This window comes from Acomys minous, assembly GCF_964271855.1.
Source record: "Acomys minous genome assembly, chromosome: 14".
Lineage (NCBI taxonomy): Eukaryota > Metazoa > Chordata > Mammalia > Rodentia > Muridae > Acomys > Acomys minous.
The window spans coordinates 24,390,375-24,414,379 of record NC_140496.1 but is presented as its reverse complement, the minus strand read 5'-3'; the positions used below and the strand labels follow the sequence as shown (position 1 = coordinate 24,414,379).

The window sequence follows — 24,005 nt, the reverse complement described above, 5'->3', positions numbered from 1 at the left end:
ACGTTTGAAGCCTGCCCGGATGAAACAGAAGACTGTCTCAAAAGATGAAACAGGAAGAAGAGAAAGGGGATGAGGGGAAGGAAGAAAGGGGATGCGGGGAAGGAAGAAGAGGAGGACAAGGAGGAGACAGTCTGCCACATTTATACAACTTTTCGTTTTTATTTTGTGTGTATGATTTTTTTTTTTTTGCTTACATGTGTATGTGTCTGAGCACCACGTGTGTATCCAATGCCTTTGGAGACCAGAAGATGGTTCTAGATTCTCTGGAACTGGAGTTACAGATGGCTATGCTGCTGTGTGTGCACAGGGACCCAAACCCAGTGAGAGCAGTAAGCTCTCTGAACCACGAGCCACCTCCGCAGTCCCATACTCACACACATCTCCATACATATCAAGCAGGCCTGGAGGCCTTGTCTCTTAGGGGTGAACTGCTCTTCCTCCAGCTCTTGGCTACTTCTCCCGAAAGGGGCATTTAGCTCTGAGTTCAGGGAAGAACACATGGCTCATTCTTTATATGACCTGAGGAGTTCTCCTGTCATTTCACAGTGATAAAAAAAAAAAAAAAAGAATGAAGTGACAGTCTAATGAGGCCTATGGGATCAGAAAGCGATCCACAGGGAGAAGAAAAGGAACATAATTTAGAGGCTGCCTGCAAGAGTTGCTGGCTCCTTTTGAAGGAGGCAGGAGCAGTACCACAGGCCATGGGAAGACACGAGGACGCCAGCCACTGCACATATGTCATGTTCAGAGCACCTTTAGGATTTAACCTTCAGTTAACCTTTAAGAAGAAGAAAGGGACTTAGAAGAATAAGTTTACTCAAGGTCAGTTGGCCCTTAGCTGTCACAGTGGCACAAGGAATCCAGACCTCAGAGGCCCAATCCATGGAGCTCTAATGCTATGATAGGTTCAGAAAAATAAGAAGCCGCCAGCCAAGAACACCTAAAAGCCATATACACACATGTCCCTGTAGTATAGCGCAAAGTGAGTCAGAGTCACACATAAGGAGGGTATGTCTGGCCAGGGCAAATAGCTCACAGAGGCTCTGTGAGGTCTTGTGGCAACAGCCTATATAGCCCTGGGCTGCAAGAAGAATGGGAAATAAAGGGTATCAGATCTAATTATGTATCACGATTCCCCTTTTCCAGGCATTCAAGCAGAAGATGGTGCTATTAGTAGAAACGCCTTCCTATCTCTCAAGATTTTACAAGTCAACATGTAAAAATGATGTGGCCGATGTTATATAAATATCACTTGAAGAATAAGGTTATTCTTCACATGGCCCCATGTGATTTTTTTTTTCTTCTTCTTCTTCTTCTCAAAGGTGCCTGGACAGTTTGTACATTAATGAAAGACTAAAAGAGCAATGAAGCAGCTGGTGAGATGTCATACAAATGCTGTGTAGAAGAAATCAGGGACTTCTCTAAAACAAACAAACTGAAGCCAAGCAGTTGAGAGGGGAGGGTCCCCAGTCCAAGTTCATTAATGTATCCTTGATGCTTCATGGGACTTGCCACTTGTATCTCAGGAAATTAAGGGGCCAAGCTGTAGACAAGGAAGCCCTTGGGCCTCTCAGATTCTGAGCTTGAAGACTGCATTCCTGGATGCTTATAATAAATCAGATTGATCCCAGACTCCCTTTGTTTAGAAAAAATGAAATGTTTTATCCACTTTCCCAACAGGAAATCAGATTTCCGTCCTTGTTACCACTTTATCATTTCCTCTCTGCTCTTATCGAGATTACAGCTTCAGAGATGGTTAAATGTTTGTCATATTAATATTATTTTCCCCATTTTTCATATTCAGGAAGCTGACTGATGCTCACTGGAAACATGGTATGAAAATACGGCTATTCGTGTAGCTGTGTGTGCAGGACTTTGTATCCACGGAGTTCCCAAGGTGTTTCTTTGATGACACCAGATGCAGTCTTGTGACTTTTGGAGATAATAAGATGAGAGAGGTGAGGATGGACCTTAAAGACATTGGGAGAGTAGACATGCAAGCTCTTGCATGCATGCATTTCCCAAGCACCCCATCTGTCTGGTTACTGCCATCTACCACCCTTCTCTTTTCTGATGATGCCAACATCTCTCTCCTGAGTTCTTTGATCCTTTTTTCTATACTTGGCAGCCATGGCTCTGGTCAGACCTTTTCAAACCTCCTCCTATATCTTCCACATAGCTTCTAGACTGCTTTTACTTAAGCTGCAAAATGACCACATGTCATCCTGGATCAGAATCTTTCAATGCCTCCCTATTGTCCTCCAGATAAATCCCAGACTTAATTGCAAGGCTCAACCGGGCTGTTCTTGACTGCTGCCTGTGCAATAGCCTCATCCATTACCTCAGCTGCCCAGCTAAGCTTTAACCTCCAAGGACTCAATTCCAGTGCTCTGATTTGGTTGGGCTCCCTCTAACCTCTGCTGTGAGTCTGCATTCCAACCTCTGAGAAGGCACATTAACCATAGCTACAGGCTCTTTGATACTTCATCTACAGGTCTCTGTGTCTTCTCTTGGTCTTGGCAGGAACTGTGGCCTTTGTGACTAGTGAATCCAAGAGTCATAATGTCCTGCTTGTTAAAAGCCTAGTAGGTGCTCCCTTCTCTCCTCTCTTCTCTAGAGCCTGGGAGCTATTGAGTAAACATCTTGACAGCCTTATCAGAGGAAAAAAAAAAAGGAACATATGGAGAATCTTTGACACCCTATAGAAAAAATAACTCCCTTGACTTTCCCAACCAAGACATTAGATGCATGTTAGAAGCCTCCAGAACCAAGCAGACCAGACTAGCTTTCTCCTAACCTCACTTAGCACCACATGGAACAGAGGAATCACCCAGTTGAGCCCTAGACAACCTCCTAACCCAAGAGCTGTAAAATCTAACACAATAGTCATTTAAATCCACTCAGTTTCACTATACATTAAAAGCCTAAATACTTTCCCTCCCTCCAGTTCATGATGTCACTGTTTTTTCCATCTGATTGACCCCAGACACTAGTTTCTTCTGCAACATTGTGAGGTCCACAGAGTCTGGATCCCCTACTAGTTTATCTCAGCCTTTTCTCCATGAAAGAGTAAATGAAAACCATGGAAGGAATCACCTGGAACAACAAAGATATTTATAGTTCATGGGAAGGGGTTAGTTGTAACCTACTATAGTTTGAATATGAAAAGTCTTCCCAAATACACACACACACACACACACACACACACACACACACACACACACATACACACACACTACTAGTGTGGGATGCTCTGGGAAATTTAGCTCTGGGAAGCTAGTTATCAGAAGCATCCTTGGGGTGGTGTGTTGCCTTTTATGTCTTTGCTTCATAGCTACCAAGAGGTGAACAGCTGTACCTCCACCATATCTTCCTCACCACGATGCTCCAGACACAGTGGTGATGATCCCCATGGGCTGGCATTTCTGAAGCAAAGCTGTGGTCTAAAATCAATTCTCCTGTCTTTAAGCTATACGTATCTGCCAGGCCTTCACCGAAGCAGCCTAAGAGCCTGATTATGACCTAGAGCCAAAGTTCTCAAAGTCATCACACAAGGCAGGGTTAAGTAACTACTGAGACCATGAGGGAGGAGTACATACAGATTACAATCTGCTTGAGGTGAGGTATAGTGTTTAAAAAACCATCATGAGTGACTATGAAATCATTAAACAGTCTTTCACACCTCAGTATACACACCTCAGTAAACACAACCTAACAAAGGGGTAAGACTATTGGTACCAACCCCTCTTGATACTAGCATCCATCTAAAAATCAGGTCTAAATAATATGTTCATGTGCATCCTTATATTCATTTGCTCAAGCATTTGTCAAGAGTCTTCTATGCACCAGATGCTGCACCAGTTGCTAGAGATATAATGTACAAAATGACAAGGTTTAGGGCCATATTAGGCAGATGGGAACCAATCAGAACCAACTTGGTGTTAATCAAGGAAGTATGTCCCCTGCAGGGGACTTGAGCTACAAGGAAGGAAATACCTGCATCCATCCTTTGCCCCAAGTCTCTGAGGATGGCACTGCTCATAGCTGATAACTATTAAATTAAAAGAAGCAATGGATTAGGGACAAAAATGAAAGCAGTAACCTCAGTATGGTGTGGGAGCATATGCTTCTAAAAGAAAGTCCTTCTGGGTGGAGGGCCAGCAGCGTGGAGGAAGGAGAAGCTGTTAAGGGGAAGGGGAGATGGTTTTAAGCCAGTAGTGAGGCCTAGAGCTAAAGGCTTAATTAAGAAAGCAGACATTTTAGGTTCACACAAATAAGCAACCAGAATCCCCCTAGCCCCTCCTGATCACTGCCAAGTAATTGCTTTAAAGCTGTGGTTTTCTCTGCTTGGACGATTCTTAAATACATGTTGATAAAAGTAATGAAGACACGATTGAGTGGAGACCAGGCTGCTCCTTCACAGCCTTGCTTCTAGCTGTCTTCGGCTCCTCCATGTGACCTGAGTGGGTTGGTGTCCACCTGCTCAGTTTCTCTCTGCCTCCCCACCAACCCAAAGTGCCGGAGGATGAGGTTAGGTCTTGGGATGAGTGTCCAATCAAATGGATCCTAAATCTCCTCTCCTCTTGGGATCATGGGGGCCTGTTGACGTAGCAGCTCAAATCTTATTTAGAACCAAGTCCGTTGCAAGTCAAATGTCAGTGTCACTATTTATTCCCTACCAATGTGACTGTGGATTCGAGTGAAAGAAGGGAAGAACTTTGAACTCTCTTTTCCCATACATTAAAAGTGAAGTTTTAGGCTTGGAGAAGTAGTTCGATGATAGATAATTTCTGCAGCACCCACCAGACCTGAGATTTGATCCCCAGCACTACCAAATAAAATTAAAAGGTTTTTAGTAATATTCCTAATCCTATAAGAGTTAAGGTAAAAGAGAATCAAGCATTAGTACCGAGAAGATAATTGTGTTTTTCCATAGACTCTGCTGGTACCTATCAGAAGCGAGTGGCCAATTATGAACATTTCTGTATGATGTTAGCACACTCAGAGTCTCCAAATGTGAGTACAGCCTGGTCCTCCTCCCTGGGTCCTCCTGATTAACTAATAATCCTTCTTGCTTTTGCTCATAGATGTTTCCCTAATGTCCTATGCATTCCGGGTTAATTTTTCTACTATTATCACTCACAGCAGGGAGTAACATACTTACTGCCTCTCTGCCACCTCACTATTTGCAGGGCTTGCAGTTCTGTGAGAAAAGTGAGCAGTCCCATGTCTTAAACTACTAGATCTTATAGTATGCTGCCTGGCACACTGGAGACACTTCATGACTATTTTTAAAATCCATTTTTTGAGTCTTTCTAGCCACGCCACTACATGACCACTGACTGGCTACATGACCTCACATGCATCTTTTGGTTTCACCTGTAAGTTGGACCCACAAGTATGAATCATATTTAATCATGACATAATACCAGGCAATTAGGATCCATGTTGTTTAACATACCACTAAGAGACACAAGATACTCCAAACAAGTCATGCTTAACTAACATACAATGTGAGACTTATGATTAATAATATCATGTCATATACAAAACTTTTATAAAAAGCACATTTTAGGTGCTCTTGCTATGGTATAGTGTGAATAATGAATTAATTAAGATGATGGCAGTGTTAACTTGCCAGTCTATAAAATCATATGTACATCATGTTGTATGATTTACATATAAATAATAGTTGTTAATCTGAAAATGCTTCAAAAAAACAAGTCCAGCATTTTCAGTTCCTTGTAACTTATATTTTTACAGTTATTTCAAAAACTCATTCAGACTCATCTGGCACATACATGTCAATGGAAAGTGCTAACAAAAAGGAAAGGTCAGACATGAACTAAACTGGCTGAGATGTTTCTAAACCTTCATCACACTCCTTCAGCTGAAAATCATGGCGCAGGTATTTTTCTAAACAAAGTGACAATCCATGTTGGTGACACAGCAGTTTCCTTAAAAATGCCTAGAAAAACTGAAAGATGTGCTTGTTAGATGCCCGACCGGTCTCTGAATTGCTGAATTTGTCCTATTCACCACCCTTCTTCTACAATCATTTGACTCTTAGGCAGTAAAGCAGCTGCGGATATTTCTAGGGCTTTTCTCTAAGATGCTGGCACCCATTCAATGAGCCTTGACATGGATGCATGAAAAGACAAGGTCAAGTTTAATCCAATGATATATGACCAAGATGGTAACCCAGGCAAGTTTTGAGTGGAAATGTGCACTTTGAAATTGAATTCTATCACCATCCCACCCAGAGGACAGGTGGAAAGCCTTCTTTCTCTTGCCATCCTTTTGCTCCATCCTGACCTTCAGCTGATTAAGTAGAGTCCATTCAAATCGTACAGAGCCGACTGTTCTTACCAGTCCGCCCATCCAATGCCAATCTCATCCAGAAACACCCAGATACTATTTACCCAAACGAAATTCATCGGGCCAAGGTTCACAGTGTTCTTTGCTCCCTCAAGGCTCAGTACCAGACTTTACTATAAATGATTATTGGCTTTCTCTGTGATAAATGCTCCTTAAATGTATTCTGTTGAAATACAGACCTCCAGGACACGATGTCCTATCTTCAGAAGTGCTCTTCTCTTCTCTTCTCTTCTCTTCTCTTGTCCTTCTCCTTCTACTCCTCCTCCTCCTTCTTTTCTCTCTCTCTCTCTCTCTCTCTTTCTCTCTCTCTTTCTTTCTTAAGCTACTCAGTCTGATAAATTAGGGCTTTTAAGACACTTTTTAATTCTGTTTCAGGTGACTGTTTTGAGGACTAAAATACTCATAAAAATATGGATGCTTGAACTGTAAATGGATTTACTTTAGCCAGTGAAAATTTCATTTTCTCTAATACACATTTTTAATGGGTCCTGCTGAAATTATGAATGATACCTTTTCGTGATCTTCTCACCATCCCTCCCATTTTTAGCCAATAAAATCAAATCCACTATGAATGTGCTTCCTGTCCTCTGCACCATAAGTAACAGCTTGGGAAGGGGAACATCTCCCACAAGACAACAATGTCAAGTTAAACCAATTTGGAGATTTATTACTATGCCTTCTTGGGATGGGAGGCAAGAGTACCTGCCTGTCTGTTGAGGATATCATGGCCTTTCCTGAATTTGGACAAAGCCACTGAAAGTCTAAGGGGAGATACACCTGCACATGACTTCAGCACTCCTTGTTGGGAAAACTGGGATGGTTGCTACACATTCATGGCTCTCTTGGGTCCATTGCAGATTACACTTTTGCCCCCCCAGTTAAATTACTGAGGATGACCTCTTCCACTCTAGAAATGCCCTGGTTTATATGATAAACTTTGTGTTCACTGCATAGGTACTCCACGTTGTCTTTCTTTTATTCCCACTCCCCCACAAGATAGTCAACAAGAAAACTGAGCCTTCTTTCCCATCCATTAACTACTCATCCTAGTCAGAGGAAACATTTCCGAGGTGTAATAAGAGCGGGGAAGGGAAAGGAAGAAACTACAATGACTTCATTGAGAAGAATATTTTTAGAAACATGAGTCTAGTTCACACCAAAGGCAGGTGCTGTACAGGAAGGCTTTCATAGACAGAAAGATAGACAAAAATCATGCATTCATTCTTAGAACAATCTCCCAAAGTACTAGAATTCTGTATTCTGCAGCTTATCTGTCTGCATAGTCACAAGAGCCATCCTTTACAATCAATATAGTTTTGAGAGAGATAGAGAAAAGGGGGAGGGAGGGAGGGAGGGAGGGAGAGAGAAAGAGAGGGAGAGAGAGAGAGAGAGAGAGAGAGAGAGAGGGAGGGAGAGGGAGGGAGGGAGGGAGGGAAGGAGAGAGAGAGGGAGGGAGGGAGGGAGGGAGGGAGGGATGGAGAAGGAAGGAGGGAGGGAGGGAGGGAGGGAGGGAGAGAAAGAGAGAGAGAGAGAGAGAGAGAGAGAGAGAGAGAGAGCACAACCCCTAATGGATATCTCCCGCAGATTCTGCTTTTCTAGGAGCCATACTACCACAATGGTAGAGAACTAGAACTGTAAGGCTAGATGTGTTCATTGGCTCTGACATTCATGAATTCATATTTCTAACCTGATGGGTGTTCCAGATGCCAATGACTCTTACTTCTAGCTTTAAAGAAAACACAAACCATCCCCCGAGAGATCTAGGAATCCAGCCTCTCCTCCCAGTTCTGAGGGCAGGCATCTGACTTCACATCTTTAAATGGATTGACTTGAGGACTGCAGAAACCAAAGCTCCTGATTATTTCCTTTACTCCTAGATTCTCTGGGCCATAACTGATCTGCATCTGTGGCATTTCTCTGATCATATGCTCCATTTGGGACACAAAAGGATCACATGATGGAATGTACACAGAAGTCATAGACAGTCCCCATTTTAAGTCTCATTTTGGACCTTTTGTTATGTGACTTATGGTAAGTTACTGGACCTCCCTGAGTCTTGGATTATCTCCCTGTGAAATGGGCTTATTCACAAAGCCACCAGTACCTATATCCATATCCTTTCATCTATCTCTAGAAATGTCTTCTTAACACTTGGCTGACATTTCCATTCAGATACACTCTGCCATAAATTAATAACACTGTATTCATTGTGTTCAATGTGTCATGATTTCAACTTATGGAAAAGTATGAGTTATAAAATAGGTTTTACTCTCCTCAATATACAAATGTTTCTAAGAAACTAAAAAAAAAACCCTATGAAAATAGTAGCAAATGGTAACCAGCATGGCATAAGCAGAATTTTGAGGGCAGAAGAAATACAAATGGCCAAGAGAGAGTGAGTATTTAAGAAGCCAATGAACTGTTGAGTCTGATGACCTGAGCTATCACCATAATCAACATGGTGGTTGATTCCACAAGTGCCTTAGAGCAGGTGCCAGAACACACACACACACACACACACACACACACACACACACACACACACACACACACAGAGAGAGAGAGAGAGAGAGAGAGAGAGAGAGAGAGAGAGAGAGAGAGAGAGAGAGAGAGAGGCAGAGGCAGAGAGACAGAAACAGAGACAGAAACAGAGACAGAAACAGAGACAGAGACAGAGAGGAGAAGAAAAGAGAGAGAGAGATTGAAGATGGATAGATATGATATAGGTGGATAGATGATAAATAGATGATAGAAAGAAAAAATAAATGTAAGAACATAAGTGTTTGAAAAAAAGAAAACCACCCAAGCTGACTATCAAAGAAATGGAAATTAAAACAATACATGTAAGATTTTTAAAGGCCACAAAAATAGTTATACTTGGGGCTTTGAGCCTGGTAAAAGAAACTTTGAATATTAGTGCTGCATATCTATCAATAATATTTCAAAAATTTTTATTGTAAAATTATGCTCAGAGTTTTTATCCAGAGGTGATGATTTTTAAAATACACAAGCTATATGCTTGATGATGCTAATCAAGTGTCATTTATGTTATAAAAAATGTGGGAATAACCTAAATGTCTAACAGAAAAAGATGAGTGATATCTATGTAGATAGATATATCTTTACATCTTTTCAGAATTTATATTTCTTTGCAGACATTTAAAATGTAGTTTTGAGCAACATGTAATAACAGGCAAGTTACCCTAAGCAATGACCAGAAGCAATTGCCTGCGGGTTACAGCTCAGAATGAGGAGGCTACGGCTAACTTTTCTTTTCCTTCCTTGCACATTGGTATATTTTGAAACTTAACTGGGAAGAACAGAGGGAATAGAGAAGGAGGAAAAGAAAGAACCAGGTACTGCAAGATGAAGCTTTCTTTCTGACAAGCTTTCAGGCAGATAGACACCAGGACAGATAAGTCAGAGGATTTGCAGAAAGATGATTGACTTGCTCAGTGGCATTCAGAGTAAGTTTTTGCTCTGGTCCTAACTTCTCTGCTTCTCTATGTTCTTTGTAGGATGAAGATGAAAATTGCCAGACTGGCACACACACTGTGTTGCTGTGACGATCAGAAGGGATGCTGTATATGAAAGTACTCATCAAACCGCAAAGCGCTCGACAAATCCTGGAGAGTGTAATTATTGCCTTCGTTAGTGTGATCATTCTCTCTGGCTCCATTGTCCTCCGCTGGAGAGCTGCTTGTGGGGTGGTGAAGTGCACTCAGGGTTTCTACATACACAAAGAGAAGCACAGAAGGCTGTCCAGACCCATTTCAATAGATCTGGCGTCAAGATATAACTGAGTGGATACCAAAGTACCCAATGGTCACAGGAGGGAAGTATGTGTGGCCATAAGAGAACAGCATTGACAATGGGCAATCCAGGCTTGAGTGTAACGAGCCCATTGTGAGCTATGTGACATCAGGGTGCCACCTGCCTGAATCCGTTCCACGCACCTGTAAATGGAGAGCCACTCCAGTCCTAATTGTGTTGGAGTCATTAGAGAGAATGACTCATGTGTGATACTGACACACACAAGCAGAGATAGCATGGAAAATGCCATGTGATACTTATTGGTCGTGATATATAAGCTGCAAACCCTACAGAACACAGATCCTCCCCAAGCTAATATACATTATAGGAAATATAGGTTATGTGAAAGCATTTCAGAAACACTTCTTAATGATCTCAGTATGCTCTTGTATATGTGAATGTTCATGTGTAGATTTTTATGATAATGATTATATTTTGAGACAGAGTTTCTATACATAGCCCTGGCTGTTCTTGAAGTCACTATGTAGACCAGGCTGGCCTTGAACCTACAGATCCACATGCTTCTGCCTCTCAAGTACTGAGAGTCGAAAAATACCTTTGGCCATGACACCCTATTTTATGAACCCTCATAATCTTTGAAACAAACATCATCCATGTTGACCTAAGGTAAAGCTGACTGGAAATGGCAGCTTGCTGTTAGCCTCACTTTTTTGTTAAGCGGGACTCTTGAGTCCTGGTTACTAACCTCCACTAAACCTCATTTTACAGAAATTGTGATATGGTGGTTAATTTTTATTGAGCTGTATAGCATCCTTTACATTCCCTGGAAAGCACATGTCACTCTTACTCATCTATGTATGCTGCTGCCAGCATGCCTCACCATCCTGTCATCTTCATTCTCCAGATTTAATTTTATTTGTTTATCCATCTCCACCTCTCCTTTTATTCTTTCATCTATCCATCCATTCATACACTCATTACCATTTAATAAACAGGGAAATTGAGGATCAAGAAGATGACCTATGTTGCATCAGGCCAAAGAGAGCTTAGATTTTAGGTTATAAATATTTAACCCCAGAGCCTTCTGTCTTTTCATGGGATGATGCATGTACCTGGCCCAAAGCTCATAACCTAAAATACTGGAGCTCAAAATATAAGTAGGAGAGGAGAAACAGAGCCCTGTGAAGACAATGGAGCAGGCACAGGAGGCAGGTTAGCCTGAAACTCTGCCTGGTGCCTATGCTCACCCCCATCTTGTAGCAATGCACTATCAGCCTAGCTCCTTTTTTCCATGTGCCCTGTAAATCCAGAACCTTCTTGATCCCTCTCCAGCACCAGGTTATAAATACTCCAGTCTCTGAACAATATTATAGGTTCCTCTGCCCATAGTACCAAGAAAATTTATTCAGTCATATCCCCAATGTATCAAGTTTGAAGAAGAGAAGGGTTAATCTGGTCTGAAGTGACTTTGGTGGATTCAGTCAAACTGTGTCCTTCAAGTGTAATTTTAGGGAGAATTCCATATCTACGATTGAATGTCTATATCTAATTGTGTGTGTAAATTATTAAAATCAGATGCATTATGGGAAGGTATACACACACACTAGAAAAATTAATATGTGATGTAACACATCAATCAAAATAGAGAACTAACCAAAATGCACCCCTTAGCAACCACCCTTTTGTCTTAGATCCCCTAAATAGAGACTCCAAGCTGTAGCACTCTCACTTGGGTGGCCCACTGCTGATCTTGACAAAGTGTACATCACCTGCACTATCGCTTCCTCTGAATAAAGTTACCCTGCTAAGTCGATAGATTTGTGTGACCTGCTACTTTAACTCTTAGGGTATGAGACCAAGAACCAGAAAACACCTGACCAAGACCCCATCACCAGTAATACAGAGACATCTGAGAGTCCTCAGGAACTTCTGAGGAGTTGGGTGAGAAGAGGGGAGTGAGAGGTTCACCAATCACAAAGGTCATGGTTGAACCTGGGACCGGTGCTCCTCATTCTGGTGTACTGGGATAACAGTCAGACAGTAAATGTTGGCACCAGTGAAAACTAAGCTTTGGCCAAGGATCCAAGGTTTATTAGTAATTGACCTTCACTAAACATCATTTTTCAGAAATTGTGATGATATGATGCTTAATTTCTTTTGAGAAGTAAATTGGATCAACGAATGTCCAGGGGATTAATGGTGCCCTCCTATGGGTGTGTCTATGATGAAGAACTGAAATCAACCTAGTTGTCCATCAGAAGATGAATGGAAAAAGACAACTTTGGTTCTGTGTATATGAATACTGCTCAGCTCTAAAAACAAACAAACAAACAACAAAAACCAAATAAACAAACAAAAAACCCTGAAGGTTACAAACGTCAGGCAATTGACATACTTAGCATGTATAACTTTAAGTGAGGTCATACAATCTCAGAAAGAAAGAAATGGCATATTCTCATATACGGATATGGCCAATAATATACATATACATGCAAACAAGCAGATGTGTGGAAATAATATAGTATGAAGAAAAGAGAAGAAAGGATGTTGAAGGACTAAATGCAGGTGATAGACGTGTGTGTGTGTGTGTGTGTGTGTGAATAATTATTCTTCTAGACATAATTCTGTCATTGTTTTTGTGGTGGTACATAAGCACATAAAACATATTCAATACTAAAAGTCTAAAAATTATTGTAAAACCTCCTAGTCTCACTTAGAATGACAATTCTAACTCTATATAAGTTAATTACCTTGTATAGACTTTGTGTCTGGTTAATTTTACTGTGTGAGGTTTTTATTTATTTGCAAGGTTTCTTAATAATAACATTTTATATGGGTATTTGTTTATTTGTTTGTTTGTTTGTTTTGGAAAAATTCCCAGGGAATTAGTGTGGCCTACTTCGGGGTGTGTCTGTGATGAGGTTTCTAGAGGCAATTAGATACTAAGGGCTTTGACCTAGTGATCAGGAATCGTTTCCTTAGCAGCTTTATAACATGATGGCTTTAGTGGGAGGTAAGCCCTATTCAAGGAGGCAGGCCACTGAAGGTGGGTCATTAGAGATCACTAGAGATGTTAACCTTTTTGTTTTTGTTTGTTTGTTTGTTTGAGACAGGGTTTCTCTGTTCAGCCTTGGCTGTTCTGGATTCACTCTTCCCTTGGCAGCTTCTTCCATTTCCTTTTCCTCTCTTCTTATCTGCCAAGGAGTCCTCCTCCCCCACATTGCCTCTGCACAGTGCTCTGCCCATGCTCACAAGGGCACAGCAACCATGGGCTAACCCTTCTGAAACTGTGAGACAGAATAAATAAATCCTCCACATAACTTGCTTCTGTCTGGTGCTTTTGTCAGAAGGAAAAGAAAGCTGACTACCACAGCGACAATGACATGTGTCCATAAGAAAGCTATGAGAAAGCAAAAAGCCAATGTGTGTAAAGGGTTTGATGATGCTCTTGGCCAAATGACTTTCCTTGGTCCCTTTCCTTCCAACCTGGCATGGTCTGGATGAAAAGTTTGGGAGATAGGAGATTAACGAACTCTGATGAAGACAAAAGCATGAATGTGGTGCAATTTTACTACTGCTATTAGTACTATCAACCACCGCAGCAGCAGAAAGACTCTGCCCTGACCACAGCCACTTAGGCCTCCCAATGCACTAGGAACGCTTCTTCATTTGTTAGTTGATGCTCAAGCAATAGCACCTCTTAGCAGTAAGCCCTGCATGCATCTTCCTTTGCCCTTTGCTCATTAACAAAAAATAAAGCATTCCTCATTAAAGTCTGTCTTGCCCTTCAAAGGGCGCTGGGTACCAGGATTGTACTTAGCTGAGAACATGTGGAACAGGAGCTTGACTAATTACGTCACTAATTACTTGAAGCATCTTCCATTTGACAATATAATCATGCCAAGTGGGATGAAATATCTCAATTACTTAGGAAAAATAGAGTAAGACCCCACCCTGCCTTCTCTCTTTTAGTTATGCATATTATAAAGCTCTTTCTCAAATCACAGATCACTTATCCAGAAAATGATCCACACCCATGTGATATCCTGGCAGGCCCTGTGATATCTCCAGTTTTCTCCTAAGAACATTTATTTAGGTGAAACAATGAGGTTTGCTCAAAGGAAACAGAATATCCAAGTATCTACTTGACCTTTGTATTATCCTTGGTTAAAGTTCAATTCTCACTGGGGTACGACTTCCTGCAGAATCTTCAAGATGGTTCTAGAAGGATCTGGGATATGAAAGCAAATACTTGTTCTTTCTTGTGGTCAGGGCTGGAGCACATTTGGGATGAAAGTCATTTCTTAGATGCCTAAGATTCAGATTTGATGTAAGGCTGATGCAGAAGTGAAGGGCCTTAAAGAAATGAAAGAGGAACAAAGGGATGAAATCTTCACACCAAGCCACTGGAAAGCTGTTAATAAAAAATTCCTGACATTCCCCCTCATCTTGGTAGAACCACAACTTTCCATGGGGAAAATAGCCACCTTGAGGGGTGAACTAAGTTTGTGTGCAGTTAAGATCAACAGATAGCCACATGAGCATCATCTGGGGGCACTATTAGAATTGCAGACTCCCAGATCTACAAAGAACATTCTAGAACAATGCTCTAATCAGTCACATACACAGGAAAGTTTAGGAGTTCTTGAATACCCTATACACCTGATATACCTCCTTTGCACCTTTCTCAAAAGAATCTTAAATCCGAAGGACTAGTGGCAGAGTCACCCTCTACTTCAAAATATTCACCAGAATTATTTTAACTAGTCCAGTACCCAAAGTGCTGATAGATATATTTCTGTAGAAGTCTCTACCAGATGAAGTCACAGGAAGATGTGACAAATATGTACAATCTCTTATAGATTGGTGATACCTACCTGGCATATTGACTCAACAAATTATCACCGGACAGTAGTTAGACAGGATTATATTATGAGATCAAGGCCATCTTGAGCTTCATAGTGATACCTGACAAAGAAAGAATGAAAGAAAGATGAGGGGGAGGAGAAGTGAGTGAGGAAGCAGGAAAGGAAGAAGAAAAGGAAAGAAGGAAGGGAAGGAAGGAAGGAGAATGGAGCTAAAGGGAAGGAGATGCACCATCAATTAATGATGCACAGCACACAGATGTGCTCGGTTGTACTTTAATGAGTTTAGAACAAGCTTTGGCAGCAGGGGGCTTATAGCATAATCCAGGAGAATCAACTGACCTGGAGTCTGTACTCCAGTCTCACGCTCAGGCCCCAGTTTTTCACATTTAAGATGGAAACACTGAACTTCAACCACAGAAGGCCTTTCCTACCCCGACAGTCTTTAAGTCTCATCAATCCATGATCCTTTGTGTATTCCATCCTAACACGCACGTTCATGTTCCCACAAAACCAGGTTTGCGGCAAGGCCAGCTTCACTTAGAGCACAGCCCTCCTCCATACAGTCTGGTGGTGCGGGCTGTAAGGGTGAGGAGAAGGATAGACAGGGAGGAGGGGTATGGAGAGGAGAGCCTGCCAAGCACGCTGGCCTGAAGCGGGGCCCCAGCCCTCCCTTCTCCTGGGCATCTGTTTCCAATGAAGCTAAGGAAATTCCCCACCCTACCCTTGCATTCTCTCCTGGCTCTCCTGACTGTGTCTGCCCTCTATGGGCTCTGAGTCAAGCCAAAACCCCCTGAGTGTTTTCAGAGGACAGGAAGCAGAGCAAGGCCTGGAGACATGACTCCCCTGGTGGTGGCTAGCTGCCAATTCCCCTTCTCCCAGGCTGTCTTAAAAAAAAAAAAAAAAAAAAAAAAACCCCGCTTGATAGGAAAGGCCAGTGTGGGGCACTTGAAGCTGGTCACCAAGCCTTTAAACATGGCTGTGGGGAGAGGAAAAACCTAGACAAAACAAGATTTTAGTGGCATAGTTTCTCTAGAGACATCTGCCAACATGTATCCAGAACTTGTGTGACCGCTGACAACAGAGATGTTAAATAGGCCAAGGACGTCATAAGCAAAAGATAACATTTCTCAAGTTCAGACAGCGTTGTCCCTCGAGAGGCATTTTGCAGTGTCTAGAAATACTTTTGGTTGTCTCAAATAGAGAGAAAGGTACTCCTGTCACCTGGTGGGTAGAATCTAGGAATACTGATAAAAAACAAAAAAACAAAAAACAAAAAACCAAAACAACAAATCCTGCAGTGTGTGTAAAATCCTCCTCAACAAATAAGGATCCAGCCCACATTCAGCAAGCTAAGAAACAACACCACCACCCCACTCACCAACCCCACCACCCCATCCTACTCCCACAGAAAACTGAACTTTGTCCTTACCACACCCATGGCCCTGCTTTATAGTATAGGAAACCTGGGCCCAAGTGATCCAGGCAGCACAGAGAGCTGGAAGAAGGACTAAAGAAGGGGAGGGGAGATTATTTACCCAGATGCTCAAAGGAGGTCAAGGGAAAACAGAAGTTGACCCTAAGGAGGGACATCCTCAGGCATGCGCAAGAAGATGGAACGAAAGACTGGACTATGGCAATGATGAGCTTTGGGATCCAGTCAGCACATCCATAGCAAAGCAGGTGTCAGAGACCCTCGGTGCTCTGGGAGATTAGCAGCACCTCCAGCTTTAAAAGATAACATAAAAGGGAAAGTGGAAAAACATGAAGGGGGGGAAAGCTGAAGGGGCTTCCTCCCACCTAGCCTTCCTGTTTGGAAAAATTCAAATGGAATTTAATGTTTTGATGTTCTTGAAATGGTTCCCAGAATAGCTACCCAAAGCTCCTCCCCCAGCGAGTACCTCCTGGGACAGTTTTCATGTGGATCCAAATACAACCCTTGCAGGACCCAAGAAGAAAGCTCATTGTCATTTGGTGGGTCTAGTTGAGCGCTTGCATCACGAACCACACAGTAGAGATCTAGTGATATTTCTGATTCTGATTCAGAAAAGTTGACTAAAGGCTTAAGGGTGGATTAGGGCAGCTTTGGGTCCTGTTCTATGCATCCATCTATCCTAATGACCCAAAGTGGTACCAGGTGTAGGTTCTGACTTTATGAAGAAGATGGAAATATTTCCAGGCCTCTTCTTTAGGGTCCCTATTGGGACAGCTCTGATGCTGCTACCTCATATATTCCTTTTGTCATAGCCACTCTATGACTTACAGACAAAAATGTTCTAAGTGGCCAAAGGCCAATCAAATTAGATTTCATTTGGGAGTGACCTTCTTGAAATGTGAAGCTTCAAAACATTTCCTATAGCTCTACTGACCACAAAACCAGCGTTCTCTATCACTAGTACTACCACACAAGATATAAAAGTCAAAATTTAAAAATAGTACACCTCAGCTAGGCATGGTGGCACACATCTGTAATCACAACACTTGGGGAGGCAGATCTCTGTGAATTCAAGGCCAGCCTGTTCTAAAAAGAGAGTCCAGGACAGCCAAGGCTATACAGATAAACCCTGTCTCGAAAAAAAAAATACACATCCTTTATAGAATACAGATAGACAAAAGAATGTAAAATTCACCTGAAACAGTCTCACCAAAAAAAAAAAAAATCAGTGTAAACTTGAGGCCAATATGCTTCTCAATCTCTGAATATACCCACATCTGCATGTACCACTGAATAGCATACACAAATATGTACACTTTAAATTTCCTCTATTTTCTACAAAATTTCATCATCTACTACTTTAACAAATTATGAATTACAATCTTCTTATCCTATAATTAAATCATTTACATATCACTACTACATGACATCATAGTCATTTACCATAGTTCATATTTTATAATTAGATGACATTTTCTCTTTATGATATCATGAATAACTATAGAAAACATTCTTAATACATACATTTTGGTCCTTCATAGCTCCATAGCTTGAAGAAGTGAATTCTTCAAGAGGAACAGCCCTTCAAATTGAAAGTACCTTTTGAAAGTATTGGAAGGCCCTGTTTCAAACTTGCAGAAATACAATACCTATATTGAAAAAATAAGTGAAATAACTCTTTTTACTAAACTTTTGAGAAGGTAAGATTTAATCTTTTTTTTTTCATCCTTCTCACTCCTACACAGTTCTATATTTGCAATTCAAAAAGTGACCACTAGTAGTCACTCTTTGGCTAAATACGATGAAGGCAAGACTAGACTCACAGATGTATGTGGGTGGGATTGAAGTCCCGCAATAGAATAATCATTATGTCGTGACAATACACACTTGTTCCCTTCTGTTTCTAACAGACTGGAATTCCTCACAGGAAGAGTTCATTTAAGTCCCATTTCAGAAAAACCTAAGGATAAGCAAAATGTCTGCCACAGACTATGGTTCCATTTTATGGGTGACCAATTTGCCATCAAAAGGTAAACAAATGCCTAAATTAAAGATACATACCAAGGGTAAGGCTAAGGTCCCAGTAGGATTTTGTTGAGCAAAATAAGAGTTACCACGCTAGTGCGTACTGTAATGTCACCTTAATAAATAAACCATTATCTCAGTGAGGGAAAAACATAGTTAAATAAAAATATGTTTTAGGTGGAAAATACTTCAAAATACAATGAAAATATATAAAGGAAGGTGGCTAGTGGTAGCTTAAGGTAACCAGCCAAAGTAATGACATTTCTTTGCTGGTTTCCAGTGCACATTTCTGGGAACAGATTAGGCTGCACATGGAAATAAAAGTGCACCACTCCAGATCCTCAAAAACAGACAGTGAGAGGCAAGTTGATTCATTTAAAAAACAGAGGGTCTGATTTCAAGCCACTTGATGGTGAACAGACCAACCTTCCCCACATGTCTGCCTATTCTGACTACACAGAGTGCCAAGGACAATCAATGTGTGATATTTGATTCGTTGCGTGCAAAGCTCAGATGGGGCCTACAAAATCCATCTGTACTCACATAGGGTTTCAAAGAGAGGCAAGGCTTTACAACCGATCAAGTCGATGGAGAACTGGGACCTGAAAGCACATTAAAATCATATTTCTCCATTGATGAGCTTCTGTGTTCATTTCTTTTACTATTCTCCATTCCGATCTGGGCTTCCATGTGACACACTCTATGTGTGTCTCTTTTCATAGGACATGAAAGGCATTCATATATCAGGGTGTGCCTGTCTGATTGTGCTGGGAAGTTCTGGTCAACTTGATGGAAATTGGAGTCACCTGGGAAGAGGTAAGCTCAATGAAAGAATTGCTTCTATCATATTGGACTGTATGTGGGTCTGTACGGGAGTTTTCTTGATTAATGATTGATGTGGATGGGACCACCCACTGAGCATGGTGCCATACCTGGGCAGGTGGTCCTGGGTTCTATAGGAAAGCAGGGTGAGCAAGCCATGAAAAACAAAACAGTAAGCAAAGTTCCTCCACGGTCCCTGCATTAGTTCCTGCTTCCAAGTCCCTGCACGAGCCTTCCATTAGATGCCTGTAAGCAAAAATAAACCCCTTCCCCCTAAGTTGCTTGGGCCAAGCTTTTATCACAGCAGCAAAGACCTGAACCATGATATCCACTAAGCATCATTTTCTACAGGCTGAGTGATATGCTGCTACATGGCAGCTTTTAAAATCAGTGATATTTGAAATGTGGAGTACAATATTCTGACTTTGTTACATTATTATGTCAAAGAATACATCATAGGGCTAGAATACAAGGAACTGAAACTCTAGGTAGGGTTTTGAAGAGCAGTATCTTCAGTTTTTTGTTTTTGTTTTTTGGGTTTTTTTGTTTTTGTTTTTGTTTTTGTTTTGTGTTGTTTTTTATTCTTTGACCCTATGGCAATGGCCTTACTTGGGCTTTTACATCTTTTCCAAGCCTGCCTGCAGCTGCTCATGAGTGACTGGGTATGCTGGCACATGTTTGTAATCTCAGTACTAGGAAGATGGAAGCAGGAAGATTAAGGCTTCAAGACAAGCCTGGGATAGACAGGACCACATGATACCCTACCTCAAAGGAAGAAAAAAAAAAGAAAAAAAAGGAATGATAAAGTGAAAGACGAAAGGCCTGGGCTTGTTTCAGTGGGCAACTGAGAAATGATGCGGGAATAACTGAATAAACCTGATGTATTTAAAGGTGATGCAAAATTCAGCTTTATCAGTATTGGAAGAGCTCAGATTCCATCCTGATGAGATGCAGACCTGGGGAAACATCAGAAAGCTGCCACCTTCCTTGAATTTCAGGGACGGGGGTGGGGTGGGGGGGCACAGAGTTGGAGTCTGGAATCTAGAACCGGTCTGGTTGGAACAAAAAACAATGCAGTCACATTTTTGCAAGGGGAGAATATGGGTAAGAAAGGATCTAGGAAGGAGAGAGATTGGGAGGCAGAGAGAGAGGGACCATGAGAATCCACTTTACCCTGAAGCTGGAGAACCAAGGTCAGAGGAAATTTAACAAATTCAACCCGATCGGTTTCACGGTCCCCACTTTGTCCTTTGTGTTATCCAAAATATGAATCAGAGATTGTCATTTTCCACTCTATAGCCTTCTGTGGTGCTCAGTGCAGTGTGGCCAAAGACTTCTCTCTTCCAGCACAGCATAAAAAGCTCATCTCCACCTCCAAGAGTTTAAATGAGAAAAGAAGCCAGCAAGCAATGCTCCTCCATGGTCCATCATTGGAAGTTCCCGCCTCCAAGTTCCTGCAGAAGCTTTCCGTTAGATGCCTGTGAGCAAAACCAAATCCTTTCCCCCCTGAGTTGCTTGCACCAAAGTTTTATCACAACAGCAAAGAGGCAAGCGATGATACCTGCTTGGCACCATTTTCTGCAGGCCGAGTGAGAGCTTTTAAAACTAGTGGTATTTGAAATGTGGTGAGCAAGCTGCTAATAAGATTCCCCCTCAGAAAGGGCCTATCTGTTGGCCTCATGGGGGAGGTGATGTTTTATCTACCTGTCTGGGTACCACACAAAGCAGCAGGGTACTTCTTCCAAGAGTACACAACTTCCCCAAGAATAGGTGACTTGAGGCCCCCGCAGAAACAAAGACTGACCTCATCCCATTGTGAAGAGTATAACAGAGAGAAAGAGCTGGAAAACAGATACTCTGGTGCCTGCTGCTGCTCCCCCTGACCCCAGCCCTATGGCACAGGCCACTCCAGGCTCTAAACCAGCTGTGCCTACACTGTATCGCCAGCACCAACACCTGTACCTTATCCTTTTTGGAGGCAGAAAAAGTCAATAAACTCATTTTCTCACAAAAAGAGTCTGTCCTCTGTGAGGCCCTGGGGAGTTTGACAGCGAAGTTTAATTTTCTGTCGAAGGATCCTGAGTAGGCAAAGAATCTACAAGGAGAGGGAGCATGAGGGGAAAACGAAGGCACTGACATCTGTTTATGGAGAATTTATGCCACCTTAGGAATTTCAAGGGTGTGATTCCAGCCAAGGCTTGTGGCATGTTCCCAAAACAGACAAAGTAAGGGCATCAGGAGAAAGTAGAAGGGACCAGAGATATCCACCCATCTCTAAGGCTTGATTAATTCAATAAATAATCATCTAGGTGTTGGAGGGAGAGCTCAGTGATGCCCTTGCCATTGCAGGAATAAAGGCCTGTGTTTGGTTTCCAGAACAACAACAACAACAACAACAACAACAACAACAACAACAACAAAAAGTCAAGCATGATTCTGAGCAAGCAGAAACACAGATCCCTGGACCTAATTAGCTAACCAGTCTAGCCACTCAGCAAGCTCCAGGCCAATGGAGATTCTGTCTCAAGAACACAGGGTAGTCTCTTGGGATGGAGCTCAGGGAGCAAAGTGCTTGCAACATGCTTAAGTACCTGAGTTTGAATCTCTAGTACACAAGCACTGTCCTGAGCATGACTTTAGCACGTGTAAGTCCAGCACTGGGGGACAGAGAGCCAGGTCAATCCCAGGAGCCAGCCAGGGTCACTGAAATAGTGAGCTTCTGATTCAGTTCAGTGACAAACAGTGCCTCAGGGGAATAAAGCAGAAAGTTACAGAGAAAGACATGTAATGTCTTCCTCTTGACCCTGCCTAAATATAGTTGACACTCAAATGAAACACACACACACACACACACACACACACACACACACACACACACACACACACACACACACGAGAAAGGAAAGGAAAAGGAAAGGGAGCCGGAGCAATGGCTCAGTGGTTAAGAATACTGGCCACTTTTCCAAAAGTCATGGGTTGGATTCTCAGAACACACAGAGCAGCCCACACTGGCCAGGACTCCATCCAGTTCCAGGGGATCAGATGCCGCCTTCTGGACTCTTCAGACATCAGACACAGCCGACCACTTGGTGCAGACACATACACAGCTAAAACGCCCAAACACATAAAATAAAAATAAAAATAAAATTGTAAAAGAAAAGAAGATAGACAGGACCCTACGAACAACATCCAAGGTTATCCTCTGGCTGCCAGGGATCACATTCGCATGCATACCCACACACATGTACCCACAGGAACATGCACCTGCATTTAGGCAGACACACAATAAAATTATAATAGTTATCACTGCCTAGTAATTACCATCAAATAAACCCAGGTGCTAGGCATAGAGGTAGGCCTGGAGGCACAACACAAGCACACTGCCCTTTTTTCCCCCCAACATGTCTGGATCTTATGTGTTGGAAGTGGGAACACAGGTAAGCCTCCAAAGCCACTTCACAGAGCACTGACCTCCATTACCGGCTCTGCCTAGTCACATCCAGGAACAAGGTACTTACTTTGTACCTCACCTAGGGCTAGCCAAGTATCTTTAAAACACAGCAAATATGTCTCTTCCATGTTTATGATGTGTTCAAAATCTGGGCGCATCTCAAAATTTATGTTGAAGCTTAATGTCATTTTTTTTTTACTTTGTTTTTTGTTTGTTTGTTTCCTCCTAAACACCAAAGAAAGAGATAGCAAAACAGCCAAATCTATGGTGTTAATCAATCAACGGTGTGGATCGATACAGTCTTAAATTTGAGTGAGTATGGAAATTGTTTATAATCAAGATATCAATACCTCCCACTTGAGAGGCACGCTGCAGACTCTTTGGGGGAGAAAGGAGGGGATATGGTTTGCATACCCTCTCTCGCAGGGTGCATTAGTGTTTGGCTGCTTTGTAACTCTTGCCTTTGCCACAAGCTCACCATCATCCCATGTGAGTCAACCCATGTCCCTGTGAACAGCAAGCAGGAAGAGAAAATCTGCTTCTTTTTATGTAATATAAAAATGCAACACTCCCTTCACGCTGTTGAAGGTGGGGACCATGAGGCTTAATGCAAACTGGAGTCTCTATCCTATGGCTCGATTAGGGTAGAAACACAGATGTATACACACGGGAGAAAGGATCAATTAGGACCCTCTAAGACAGTGTGTGTTTTCTCCTGTGTTAAACCAAGACATGCCCCCAAAACATTGCAATCGCTTTCCTGCTGAACTCAAACTTCAACAATACATGAATGCACCAAGCCTCTGGGGCGGGGGGGGGGGGGGGGGGGCGCCTGGAGATTGAAAATAACACATAGGCTTTTAAATAGGGTACCCAATGTGCCGCAGCCATCCTGTGAAGTGATTCGGCCTTAAGCACATCAGAAGGAAATTTGCATGATGGATCTAGTGAGCATTTTTAAAAGACCACGTGAGTGTGTGGAGATGAGTGTGTGGACACTTCAGAAACACAGGGGTTCCTCTGAAAGTGGTGGCACCCGGGCTCCTGAGATGGGCAGCCCTGGGGCTGACCTCTCTCCTCTTAAATGAGACAGGAGAGAATGGGATTATTTTTTTTTTAAGTCACTCCATCTTCTAGGTTCTCTGGGGGATGTTTGTTTTGATGAGATTTCAGGCCTGATTTCCAAGAATAAGGAGGTGCCAAATGTTTGTAAAGCTCCTAAGCTAGCACGCTCTCTGGCCCTGAGGAGATTTAT

General features: G+C 42.2%; 2 long non-coding RNA genes across 3 annotated transcripts in view; both read right to left on the bottom strand.

Moving 5' to 3' along the window:
• LOC311582885 overlaps nt 1-24,005 on the bottom strand; it is a 454,031-nt gene that overhangs the window by 338,766 nt on the left and 91,260 nt on the right. The window lies entirely within an intron of this gene.
• On the bottom strand, nt 14,309-15,599 carry LOC311582888. The gene is made up of 3 exons (XR_014774300.1): nt 15,360-15,599; nt 15,030-15,120; nt 14,309-14,508 (listed from the first exon to the last, which is right to left on the bottom strand). It is a non-coding gene; the product is annotated as an uncharacterized lncRNA (long non-coding RNA).